General features: G+C 37.4%; 1 long non-coding RNA gene across 3 annotated transcripts; it reads left to right on the top strand.

The window, feature by feature from the left end:
• Window positions 1–6,960: 6,960 nt before the first annotated feature.
• Window positions 6,961–10,091, top strand: LOC113010415 (uncharacterized). Of its 3 annotated transcripts, none has more exons than XR_003270345.1 (4): window positions 6,961–7,271; window positions 7,971–8,036; window positions 8,387–9,087; window positions 9,385–10,091. It is a non-coding gene; the product is annotated as an uncharacterized LOC113010415 (long non-coding RNA). The 3 variants fall into 3 exon arrangements; XR_003270344.1 differs by having other exon boundaries at window positions 6,961–8,036; window positions 8,387–8,542; window positions 8,995–9,087; XR_003270343.1 differs by having other exon boundaries at window positions 6,961–8,036.
• The last annotated feature ends 2,568 nt before the right edge of the window (window positions 10,092–12,659 follow it).

Below are 12,659 nucleotides of genomic sequence, written 5' to 3'. Positions count from 1 at the left end.
AAGTTTACAAGGACTTGACTCATAGAAATCAAACCATACCTGATTTAAAGTGGGCTGATCTCCCTTCTGCTAATCTCTGGTAGATTTCGCAAAGATTAATATCCAATATTGATTGAGGATGATAGGCACGAGCCCCTGGATAGTACTGAGACACTGACTGATACACTGAGGAGGAATGGCATCAACATGAACTTTAAATCACTGAGATAACTAAGAGACTGAGTGTCACTAACACATAAGCAGACAGAACAATCGGAGGCAGAGATTATAAACAGGAGGTAAGTGGAGTTTGATTGCAGGTGTTTCAGAAAGCAGAGTGAAGGAAACATGTGAAGGCCACAGCTTGAGCGTGAGACAAACAGCGTTGTTAAACATTTTTTTAACATGTTTTTAACATGTTCAACATCTGTGCATGCTTCGCAATGATCGAAACAGACTTTTCTTTGTAGGTTACATTCAAATGTTTTATTTGTGAATATATTGTTGGGGAAAACTAGTTTCCTGTTTGGGATTGGGAGAGAAGAAAGAGAAACAGATGCTCCCGAAGGACTTGGTTTAGAAAGAAGCTTTAGGTAAGCTGCACATTTGCATGGTTCAAATTAAAGTGTTTTTAGTGTGGGAAAATGGTTGATGTACTGAGCTACATCACACACTGAGGTTTCTGTGGTTATTTTACAGCAGAGTGCCAAAAATATCAATCGGATGATCTAATGTAACTGTGGTTTAACAGCAACATCACAGCAGTTTGAGACTGCAGGTGGAACAAATACCTGCAGCCTTCAGACGACTGCAGAGAACTGCAACTATCAAGGCTTCACTTTAGCTTTCTAACTGTTGTGGATTACAGAACTGGTAAGAATAACTAATTAATTTTATTCCATCTGCCTCACAGTTAAATAAATCTTCAAATATTGGCTTCATTTGTCATGGTCATGCATATTACAAAACTCTACAGATAATTTGTCCATGTATACGTTTAGGAAAAATATGAAACACACGCTGTGTAAAAAAAACAATTAAAAAATTTCTGAATTCTAGATATATGAGAACAGTTTATGAACACATATCAGTATTTTGTGTTCAGCAGTTCCTGCAGGTCGTAGCTGCAGGTGTTTTCATAAATTTTTGCAGTAATGAAATAAACTGTCTGTCCGTAACTTTCAGAGATGAACACAGTTTGAAACATAATCCTTTATTTCATCTAGATTTAGGTGTTCAACTCACTCTAATGCTGCACATACATATTTCTCATTTAATTTAGGTGCCAAAGTAAACTTTATTTTTGAATTGCTTTGTGTCTGTTTAGACACTGCTGCTGTTCTACATACACAAATCCAAAATTATTATATTTTACTCCTAAATAAAATGATCCACAAAGTATTTACAATGTCTTTACTTTAAAATACTATGGAGGAGGAGGCATTTCAAGGGGAATAAACAGTGTGAAGTGTTTGGGTAGATTTAACTTTTTTGTCACTGATGATTCATTTTACACAGAACACATTTTGAGTCTCAGCCATGTGGACACAACAGAGAAACTTCTTCTATTTGGCCATCGGTGAGATGAACTTTATATCACTTAATTATTTTCTTTCTTTGCTATACTAACGATGGGCGTAACTTTGTGCTGAACATTGGGGGGGTCAAGATCTCTGTCCAAATAAATAACTAAATCTGTGTAAATTCCCAGATGATTAAACATGCAACTATGTTGTGGGTATTAACTGAAATGAGTAAAGAAAATCAACAGCCTATTTAGGCAAGATAATTCATAATTTTATTAGGGTGGTTATATTGGCTGGGTCTGATTTCGGGGGGATCATAACCCCCCAAGCCCCCTGGAAATTACACCCCTAATACTAACAGAGTTTGTCAGAGGACTCCGGCAATCAGTGTTCAGTTCCTTAAAGGTTTTCTGTTCTGTCATTTAATTCTTTTCTTAATTTGGTATGCTGTGTTCAGTTCAAGTTTTTATTGTATCCAGACAGGAAGAGCTTATCATTTCAGAATAATGAATTCTAATTTCTTTTCTACAGTCACTTCTTTGTCTGCATCTTCAGCTGTCGAAGGTCAGTCATGTTTGTTAAACTGAGTTTCACATGCAAAAGTTTTCTTTAAATAGTCTCATATATTGAAATTAAACTGTGCGTGGATGAAGGTGTTCCCCAAAACACCAGACTGATAAATGAAATTACATTATATGATTTTTCCCCCTCTTCTATTTGGCTTTATGTTTATCTATTATTTTGATTAATTCTCAGTTTTTATTTATCCGTCTTTTATTATTTTTCTTTAATAATTAAATAAATTGTTTTAAACATGGAGCAGCTCTTGTGACTGTCTAGAGCTGGGAACAAGAAGCAGAGTAGCACAATTACATACCTCTCTGCAGCTTCTGTCCTCCGGTTATCTCCCAAATCCTCCCAAAACCTTGGAGACTGTCTGCTTGCAAAAGAGTCTTTAATGCACCTTGAAGGTGTTTATATGTAAATAGTGTTTATATATAAATATATATAAACACATACATTGAATATTTTACAAACAAACAAAATTTGTTTTGATAGGTACAATATTTTATAACTTATTGAAAGCATAGGACAGCACTGACTTAATTAGATGCAGAATTAAATTAAAAAGGATAAAGCAAAAAAGAAAAAAAAAAGAAATACATAAATGAAATAAAAAAAAAAGCACATTTCAAATTAATTATTAAATTCATTAATTTATTGGATGTAATTGACTTTGAAAATGAAAAATCACATTATTATAAAAAAGTAATTAGAATTCAGTAAAAGGACTAGATGTTAAAGTCCCTGATAATGCATTGCTTTGGTTGGAGAGACTCTTGAGGGATGGCTGTTATGAAGAAAGGCAGCCCAGAAACTTTACCAGCAGCACACATCGTTGTGTGCCTGAACTTTCAGTCTTTTACCCAGGCTAATCTGCCATTTTCCTTCCTTGGTTAGGTTTAGGGATTAGAGGTCTAGCTTATCATATTAAAATTTGGGACACATCGTCAGTAGTGGACCTTGGATTCATCGGGTGTTTCGACCATTATCACTAGACACCCTCATCCAAGGAGGCCCTACCAGGTTTGATCAGGCCCGTGAGTGTGTCAATGGTTTATGTTAAAATTGTTATTTCTCTTCTTCTTTCTTCTGTTTAGTTTCCTTCTATCCATTCACTGCAACTGAGAAATATTTATGGAGCCTAACTTCGTCAAAGGGATAGAAAAGGTGATAGAGAGAAGTAAGACAAAAGGGACAAGATAGGAGAGAGAGCAGAGAGGAGAGCCGGAAGTGGGCGCCCGATCTGGCTTCCCATACCTCCCCGCCGGATCGGGCTGTACGCTCTACCTCCCCACTGCATCCCACAAAAGGGGAGAAGAGCAGAATATTTTCTTTTCTCTCGCGGTTAGCTGACTGCTTTAGCTGCCCAAGTGATGTCAGCCCTTTTTAACCAGAGTAGCTTAAATAAAATAAAATAAGAAACAGAGTGTAATCTGCTCTTTCTTTTGTCAGATGCTCAGATAAGATTAGTTAATCCTGGGTCAGCTCGTTGCTTCGGAAGAGTTGAAATCTCCTACAACAACAGATGGGGAACAGTCTGTGATGATGGCTGGGACATCAATGATGCTGAGGTGGTCTGCAGTCAGTTAGGCTGTGGACCGGCACTGGAGGCCCCCCGATCAGCTCAGTTTGGTGAAGGAACAGGACAAATCTGGCTGGATGATGTGTCCTGTTCAGGAAGTGAAAGTTCTCTAACTGAGTGTCAGCACAGAGGATTTGGTTCACACGACTGTGGACATCATCAGGATGCTGGTGTCATCTGTGAGATAGGTGAGATGCTTTTTGTCTCATACACAGTATTCAGTAACAAAATGGTCCATGCAGCTGTAATCAGGACAGAAATCTGTATGTTAACTATTATAATGTATACAGTGTCACTGTTTAGCTTCACTTCCTGTTCTTTTCCCTCCTTTGTGTTCATCTTTGTTCATTTTCGTCTATAGAAGCCTACATCTCATTCCCAATCACTGTCTGTGTGTTTATACTTTATTCTCCCCAAAGGGAAGGAGTTTGTAATTGTTTCTCTGTCTGTTTGTTAGCAGTCAGCATCCACAGTTTACAAGACTTTTTTTTTTTTTTTTAAATTTTGTATGATGGTTGATACCAATGACAGCTGATTTCATTTTTGTAAAAATCAGGTCGAGGTCACACCCAATGTGAAAATCAGTAAAAACTTTATATTACCTACATTTTTCGTTATGTCTTCAAACTTCACACCAATACACTGGGCCTTTGGGATCATGAGTATCTAGGTTAGCTAAGCACTTGATCTTGACCTTCACTGTTCAAGTCCAAGGTCAAAGTTGACCTAGAAAAAAAAATGTCCAACAACCACATCAAGTAATATATCATATGAAAAGACCTGAATAGAGCTGTTACAGCATCTTTGAGATGCCATAACTGGCTGACATCATCATAAAGGCAGGCTGATATCAACAAGGTGTGATAAAAATGTTTCGGTACAGCACTTGTCCATCAGGGGAGATATGCTCAGATTTTTGCAACAGCCAATGAAGACTCACTTTTGGGGTTTGTTCTGTCTCAGTGTCTTACATTTGGATGCTCAGTTGACGTAGTTGACAGCGTTTGGATGTTGTCATTTGTTTACCTTCAAATTACTGAGTCAAGGTCATGTGGAAACTATCATTGTTTATCATCATTATTTCATCATCCTCTTGATTTATTAAAAGCATGCTTTTTACTTATTCTACTATTAGATAAGTTGAAGAAGGTAAAAATAGATTTAATAACTGCAGACTCCATTGCTTGAAAGGTTCACCAGAAAAAAAAATCTCAGAAATGTAGAACAAAAAAAAGAAAAGAAAAAAAGATGTATTCTCACCACTATTAAAGTATGATTCCTGATAAAAGCTCATAATAAAATTAAAAAAAAAAAAAGTGTAGTGTAGACCTTACTCTGCAATGTAATGGTGCCAAAATATGAGCTAAATGACTTGCAAACAGACTTAGATATGGCCAAATAAATATGCTATTCTGTCTAAACATTTTAAGCAATTAAAATATGAAAATTAAAATTTAGTTTTTGTAGCTTTACATTTTTCTCATCTAGAAAACTTCCCCCAGAGTCAATGAGAGCTTGCTGGCAGCAAGGGAAGAGAGAAGATAGCAACGTAACTTGTAATTCAGTCACTACCTGCAACAGGGTGCTCTGCTCCTTGGTTATATGCTGAAGCATCTCCTCGTGCCACTCCAGCAGGTCCGCCTGCAGTGATAATTCCCGCAGCACTGGGGTCGAGTCTGCTGGGTCCATTATGTAGCTGGATTGTTCTGTCACAGTGGGTGGTTAGTAATCGAACCCAAGCAAAGGACTCTTTGCGAAAGAAAACACAGAGTTTATTTACAGTGAAAGGTAAAGGTAAATATACACAGCTCTCCGACACTTTGGCTTCACGATAAGACTTTCACAGGTCCTCCTCACAGTGTGATAGTCCGTAGCAATGCAAAAACACACCGATGACCCGTGCTCAATTCTGTGAACCCTATTTATACTCCGTACTCGTGCTCCAATTTGTGACTCCACTCTTGTTCTCCGATATGTGATCCGCTCCAGTGACTCGACACTCTCCGCTCCCAACTCCTGACAACACACAAGCACACAGACATGTTAGCAAGAATATCCACAATTAGTGAGGTTTCTAACACTACGAATCACGGCTGTACTGATGAAGATTAACTCAACAATCCAGCGTTGACTGGAGCTCGGTCGCACTGCCAAATAGGTGGCTCAGAAGACTGTAATCAGAGCGGCTGATGAGCAGCAGGTGTGGCTACCTCCAGCGCCGGAACACTTCTGGTGGTCAGAGGGCCTGGTGGCGCCAGTGTCCGGCTGTCAGTGCGCCCCAGGGTGGCTGTGGCTACAATGTAGCTTGCCATCACCAGTGTGTGAATGTGTGTGTGAATGGGTGGATGACTGGATATGTAAAGCGCTTTGGGGTCCTTAGGGACTAGTAAAGCGCTATATAAATACAGGCCATTTACCATTTACCATTTCTGGGTTGAGAGGTTGCAGGACAAAACATCCGGGAGCGAGAGTGTAACCAAAATCACAGAGACAAGGAAAAGAGGGAGACACAAACAAAACGCACATGGAAACAATGGGCAGGTCAGCTGGAGGACTGCCGGACCTTGACAATTAGGTATACCATCTGATAGTATTAAGATTTAACAATTTAGCTTTCATAAGAGATTGATTCGCAGCTCAATATGTAGAGTGAGCAAATGAATGATTATAATGATGAATTTATTACACACTAAATAACACTCACAAACCAAAATCAAAACACAAACTAAGTGAAAAAACACATTTTATTTATATTAACTGGTAGTCACAACAATGCCCACCTATACAGGAGTTTTCCTTTTGTGTCTGACTGGAGTCTGACCTGAGTGAGCTTTATTAGATCATTTTTAAGGAGAATTTAGTTCCAAACAAAGGTGGGATTAAGTGTAAATAAAAACAGAATGCAATGATTTGCAAATCTCATAAACATAGAAACACATCACGTGTTTACACTGAGACCATTTTAATAAAAAAATATTCACTCAATTTGAATTTGATGATAACAACAGATCTCAAAAACATGGACAGAGTCATGTTTACTACTGTGTAGCAGCCACATTTATTTTAACTACAGTCCATAAAAATCGAGTAGACCAGCTGCTGGACTTATGGGAAACGGAGGATTTAAGCTACTAAACAGTCCCGAAATTCCCAACAACAGTCCTGTTTATCATGCTTTATTACTTGATGTGTCAAAAAGGTCCGGACTGACAGGCCAATTCATCACCAGAAATCTTCTGCTACGAAGCCATGTTGTTCTAATACACACTCAAAAAAATGAATGAGGTGGATTGTTCAGTGTATATTAATTATTTATTTTCATTTTACTTAAAATATATGTTTTTGTTAAGTTAACATATGTTTTTCTAATCAAGTCTACGTAATTGTGTCTATTATTCAACGTACATAATACTAATGTGTTACTTGATCGCATAACATTTAAGTTAAGTCAATTAGGATCGATATACCTTGTATATCCACAAGGTGGCAGTAATGCAAAAACAGTTGTAATGAAACCGCGCAGAACAAGAAGGTTTCACGGCTTGTGCCTGCTCATGCGCAAGACTTCAAATTTAACTGAAAAAGGCTGTTTTGGCGCCAAGCTGCTGTTTCTTTGAGAGGTAAGACCACTTTTTTCTTTGACTATGTTGTGTAGTATCTATATGTCCAGCATGGTTATATTTTGCGTTTGTCTTACAAGACATGTTATATCGTTTGCGTGTGCTTGTTTTACATTAGTTTTACTGGGTCCTGGACATGCTTATTTTGTGGACTGTGTAAGAAACATTTTTATTGTTTTTTGTTTTATTAAGGGATTAGCTACAGGGGTTCATGGGGTTATTCTTTCAAGGGGTTATTTTTCCATTTGCTTTCTTGGGATTCCTTTTCTGTAATCCGAGAGTCGGAAATATCGAATAGGATAGCAAGGATAGCATAAAGTGACATTTAAAATCCAAAAAGTCAAGGGCGAAAGCCACTGTGACACCATTGTTCTGCTCTATCAGTAATCTGTATTATGTAAAAATGGTCTGTAAATACAGCATGTTTCCTAGCGGAGTTATACATATCAATGTAGTTATAAATTACAGTTTGTGAAAGTACACACTTAATTTTTTTAATAAAATTATTCAAGACATATGAGTGGACAGACAATGGAGGTCGACAGACCTGGTGATAATTGCTTCTATAGAAAGTTAGCACATGGCAGTGTCAATCTCTTGCTTTTCTTCTGAGTAGTATTTTATTTAGTTGTAATTCAAACAATAATTTGCTTCTTGAAATTAAGTAATGAATTTCTTGTTTTACTTTATAAATCTCAGATCCTGCCTTTACCTGCTCCCTCCTATACTGATGTGGTGTATGTGGTATTGCTGAGCTTGTATGTGGTATGTGAACTGTTATACTTTTAAAAACAAAACTGTTTTATAAGTTAAGTTTTCTTTTGTGACCCATCCCATGCCCCTGTTATTTCTTCTCCACATCTGAACCATGGTAAAGGTTGCAGTTCAAGGGCCTGAGGCATGAAATTCTTTTCAGATCAGCTGTGATCAATATTTTTTGGAACTTGATAAATAACAATAAAAGCTGTAATGGCTCCATTAGCATTTTGTGTAAATGTTTGTGTTAAAATTATAGCTTTAATGAGGTCTTACTACATTAGTTTTAGTTTGTATATGTGTACATATAGTATGTATATTTACAGTACAGTATGTTGTGTTTGTTGACATATTTTCAGGTGGAAGCAGAATATGTGAGGATTACTACTGCTGCACATGTTCCAAGGCTTTTTACACAACTTGACCAATACACTGACCAGCTCATAAAAGTCTTCAAGAAAAAAGGAGGCGTTGCAGGGAAGAAAATTAGACAAACTTTGGCCCCAGCCACACAGGTGCGTTATTCTGTTGGTAGCAAAATATTATGGCTAATAAGATCATTTTCAAATTTAAACAGCTAGTGTATGGTAGCTGCACAGTGCACTTACATTTATATTAAGCAAGACAAAGTTTGGTACTCAAAACGTTGGAAAATTTAAATTACCTAAACATATGTAAAATCTGATCCCTTGATTTAGGTTAAACCAGAAGTGAATGTTTTTATGTTATGTTTTGAATGCAAAAAAGATGATGTATTAGTTTGTATTTACCTCCATTATGGACATATCTAATGTGGTGGAAACCCTGCCCAACAGGTTAACTATTCATGTCCATGTGATGATTAGTTGGTCTTGTGTACATGTCTATCTGTGCAGTGGATATGTCATTCATTTTGCGTATAATGTGAGTTTCTGTCATCCTAAAGTATATCTGTTTTCTCTTCCTGTATCTCTGCCACTCTCTACAGAAGGAAAGTATTGAAAAGGGGAGGGAGTGTGTCCTCAGGGCACTACCTTTTTACCTGAATGAAGACCCAAGCATCCTCTTCAAAGAATAATTGGTTGGTAATTTTAGTTTAGTTTTTTATCTGTATTAAACCAAATTTTGAATAACTAATGTTGTTGCATGTTGTAATGTTGTTGTTGTTGTAATTTGCATGGAACCTGTTTAAATGTTTTGGGAAATCTTCTTGTATACCCAAACTATTTATATTTATCGTTGAATCTGTAGTCTGAAATAGTGGCACACTGGGGTGCATGTTCCTAATATTGTGTTTACGTCATTAAAGGGTAGCTTTGGCCCTTTTTCTTTCTTTTTTTAAAACTGGATGCCATTTTTCTATGTTTTTGTGTCTAAGCTACAGCTGTTCAGAGGGAGCTGGAACAAATTACCCTTGCTATCTTTACCATCGAAAGAGCTGATGCCAGCACTCCTCCAGCCGATGTGGGTATAACCATCTAGTGTGTCCTGCATGACCTGGAAGACCTGGCCTCTGCATGTGCACTCTTAATGGGTGGGATATATGCACTGAATCTCAGTTAACCTCAAGACTGAAAGCTTTCTTTGAAGTACTTCAGAAGCTCTTCCTTCATCTGTATGTCAGCAGACTCTTGACCAAGGTACAGTTGCTCAAGAATACACTGAATGAATAAGCCAACCTTTAATTTGGATGATGAATGTTCTGCAGATGGACAGAAGTTTTTCGGAGGCTGAATGGGAATAAAATGGTAATTTGTAAATGACAGATAACGGGAAAATTACATTTAAGAGAAATTTAGAACATTTTGAAAAGTTTGTAAACTACTACAATTTGAGAGATTTTACTGTTGTGGGGGGCTAGTAAGAGACAATCAAAAGTATTGAGATTTAAAGGATTTAATTGAGAGATGATACTGCACCAGAAATGTTGAAGGGTGGTGTGTATTTTAGCGTTCAAGGCATATTGTTATGAGGTGGAAATATGTTCATATTCAGTTTGTGTTACATTGTGTGCATTGTAAAGGTAATTGCAATACATACTAAAAATAAGGGTAAGTTAGGAGGTTGATCTGATATCCTCGTGTTGGTGTTGTTCCCAGATCATCATACTAAATGTTGTTCCAGGATCAACATTGCAAGTGACCAATCAGAATGTTGTGACGTCATACTTTTGCGACTTCGGGAAAAACCGGCGTAAAACAAAAAACTGTACTTAAGCTGCGTGAAACCGCCTCTGTCCGCCGATCAACTGACCCTAACCCTAACCCTTTAATAAACATTAAGCAGAATTGATATTGTCCTTGTAACATTGGAATTTCATAAATGCACAAATGGCTTGGCGCGCAAAAGAATAACGTCACAACAATGTGACAACATTTTCATGATGGTCTGGGAACAACACCAACACGAGGATATCAGATCATCCAAGTTGGGAATGCAGGATGAATGTATATTTTGTGGACTTTTAAAGACGAACAATTGTTTCCATGTTAAAATGTTTCCATCTGAAGTTTTTTGCCCAAACACTGGTAAAATAAATGTTGACAGTGGCGAGTGTTAAATGGTTACTGCTGTGCTGTTGCAAAAAAACTGAACGCTGACAAGCTGTTTTATTGTTAGACCATAATGTTGGCATGTTTTGTTAAAGTTTTATTTGGGATGGTGATGTAATTTTCTTTGATTGCTAATATCAGTGGACTATTTATTATTATTATTATTATTATTATTATTATTATTATTATTATTATTATTATTATTGTTGTTGTTACATAAATTTTTTTTTAATTGTGGCTGTTGAGGTGGACACTTCACTTTGCATTGTTAAAGGAAAGCACTTCATTGGCGTTGTGTTACTGGACTGACCCTAAGCAATCATTGCAAATAGCAACTTTGCTATCCATTTTAGACACTAAAAGAAAAAAACACTCACAGACCTTACTAGCATCACATGTGCATAACTCAAGTGTCATCTTATCAATGTGTTATGTGATCTTCAATGCGTTTTTTTTTTCTTCTATTTCTGGTAGATACAGACATTTAATTTAAAGTCTTGATGTTGCATCTGTCTACATACTGTTAATTACTAACCCTAATGAGCTGTTGTTTTATTTTGGACTGGGTTTACACAAATGCTCACTGAATGTGTTGGCAATAAAAGAAATTTTAAAAAATAAGTTGGATGTACTTAATTCATTTGTGTGGAACCTGTTGACAAAATAGATTTATGTAAAACTAATTAATAAAGCACAAGGTGGCTGAAAATATAATATTTGAATTAATCTAACTTAAATTTAACATTTTACTGCCACAAATAAGAAATGTGTTGAAGTAACTAAACTATCTAACCTGAAAATATATCATCTTTGTTCATACAACATAACTTGATTTAGTTAGTCTTAAATATGTCTTGTTAATCTTAAGTAGTTTTTTTAAATTAGATGAACTAAAGATTTTTGCTTTAAACTAACATAATTCAATTTCGTGGAACCTGTTGACAAAATAATTTTAATTAAAGTCAACGTTTCATTTTTTTGAGTGCAGGGAGTGCAGAATTATTAGGCAAATGAGTATTTTGTCCACATCATCCTCTTCATGCATGTTGTCTTACTCCAAGCTGTATAGGCTCGAAAGCCTACTACCAATTAAGCATATTAGGTGATGTGCATCTCTGTAATGAGAAGGGGTGTGGTCTAATGACATCAACACCCTATATCAGGTGTGCATAATTATTAGGCAACGTCCTTTCCTTTGGCAAAATGGGTCAAAAGAAGGACTTGACAGGCTCAGAAAAGTCAAAAATAGTGAGATATCTTGCAGAGGGATGCAGCAGTCTCAAAACTGCAAAGCTTCTGAAGCGTGATCATCGAACAATCAAGCGTTTCATTCAAAATAGTCAACAGGGTCGCAAGAAGTGTGTGGAAAAACCAAGGCGCAAAATAACTGCCCATGAACTGAGAAAAGTCAAGCGTGCAGCTGCCAAGATGCCACTTGCCACCAGTTTGGCCATATTTCAGAGCTGCAACATCACTGGAGTGCCCAAAAGCACAAGGTGTGCAATACTCAGAGACGTGGCCAAGGTAAGAAAGGCTGAAAGACGACCACCACTGAACAAGACACACAAGCTGAAACGTCAAGACTGGGCCAAGAAATATCTCAAGACTGGTTTTTCTAAGGTTTTATGGACTGGTGAAATGAGAGTGAGTCTTGATGGGCCAGATGGATGGGCCCGTGGCTGGATTGGTAAAGGGCAGAGAGCTCCAGTCCGACTCAGACGCCAGCAAGGTGGAGGTGGAGTACTGGTTTGGGCTGGTATCATCAAAGATGAGCTTGTGGAGCCTTTTCGGGTTGAGGATGGAGTCAAGCTCAACTCCCAGTCCTATTGCCAGTTTCTGGAAGACACCTTCTTCAAGCAGTGGTACAGGAAGAAGTCTGCATCCTTCAAGAAAAACATGATTTTCATGCAGGACAATGCTCCATCACACGCGTCCAAGTACTCCACAGCGTGGCTGGCAAGAAAGGGTATAAAAGAAGAAAAACTAATGACATGGCCACCTTGTTCACCTGATCTGAACCCCATTGAGAACCTGTGGTCCATCATCAAATGTGAGATTTACAAGGAGGGAAAACAGTACACCTCTCTGAACAGTGTCTGGG

The sequence above is a fragment of the Astatotilapia calliptera genome, chromosome 18 (genome assembly GCF_900246225.1).
Source record: "Astatotilapia calliptera chromosome 18, fAstCal1.2, whole genome shotgun sequence".
NCBI classification, from domain to species: domain Eukaryota; kingdom Metazoa; phylum Chordata; class Actinopteri; order Cichliformes; family Cichlidae; genus Astatotilapia; species Astatotilapia calliptera.
This window is presented reverse-complemented; position numbering and strand designations above follow the sequence as displayed.